The sequence below is a fragment of the Rhagoletis pomonella genome, unplaced genomic scaffold, assembly GCF_013731165.1.
Source record: "Rhagoletis pomonella isolate Grant_MI unplaced genomic scaffold, Rhpom_1.0 Rhpom_scaffold_00004, whole genome shotgun sequence".
Taxonomy (NCBI): domain Eukaryota; kingdom Metazoa; phylum Arthropoda; class Insecta; order Diptera; family Tephritidae; genus Rhagoletis; species Rhagoletis pomonella.
In genome coordinates, this window is record NW_023458558.1 from 61,716,530 (window position 1) to 61,717,763 (window position 1,234).

The window sequence follows — 1,234 nt, forward strand, 5'->3', positions numbered from 1 at the left end:
TATAAATTAATTAAATAAAAACGATATTATAATTACGTTAAACAATAAAAGAAAAAGTGCTAAATTTTCAATCAAATTGTAAATAAGGAAATAATCTAATTTGTGATAGAGTTGAAAGAAAAAACTATCCATATTTATTAATTGACAAATCCATTCTTATCCAGCATAATACCTGCGAAGAGGTATGAATTAAACATTAGCTCGGCGGCTCTTAAAGGGACGGTATTTGAATATTTTGATGATAGAATTGCAATTGTCTTGAAATGCGCTACTGAATCCCTTTGAAACAGACGAAAATAAAAAACCCAATATAAAAAAAAATAAAAATAAAAATTAAAAACACAATAGTTTTTTTTTCTAATAGCGGTCGCCTCTCGAAAGCCAATGGCAATCCTGCGAGTGTATTTCTGCCATGAAAAACAGCTTCTCATAAAAATACAATCACCGTTCGGAGTCGGCGTAAAACTGTAGGTCCTTCCCGTTTGCGTCACAACATCATGGCGCATACTACAAATCGAAGGAGAAGCTCGGCCAAACACTAACCTATGTGTAAGTGCCTATCTATTTTATTATTATAATTTAAATTTAAAATGGCCTTAGGTTTTTTAATCAATTGTTTGGTTAATATATATATCAACCCCTTTGCCGCAAAATTGTCGTATGTGACAGAAACGACTTTTCAAAATTTCTTTAATTTAAATTTTTTAACTTTGTGTATGCACAAAATACTTTTGTGTATATGGAACATACAATGATTTCGCGCAAAGGGGTCGATATGTACAACATACTTCTAGAGTAAAATATAAACATTTCATGAGCACCCTCTAAATTTATACTTAGACACATGGAGTTTGGTACCAGCACCATTTTCGGCAAATGGAAAAATTTTGGAAGGTGCCCCGAACCCTATTTCGGAAAAAATTTTTTCGGACCACTCTAATGTAGATATGTATATACATATTTACAAATGTGTGTATACAAAAATTTTTATTCGTGTGTCTGGCTGACTTCCAAAACGTCAATTGCATTGCATACGTACAAAGTTTCATGTTCCATAACGCCGAACTACAATTGGTTGACAATGTATACTTTTCCAAAACGCATCCGAAAAGTTATCGAAACGCATCGCTAGAGTAATCAGCGCATTGAAAACAAAGTTGATGCTTTGTTTGTTTTGGTTACCATTGGGGTTTAAAAATGAAAAATTCCGAAATGGTGATAATTGTTTTATTAA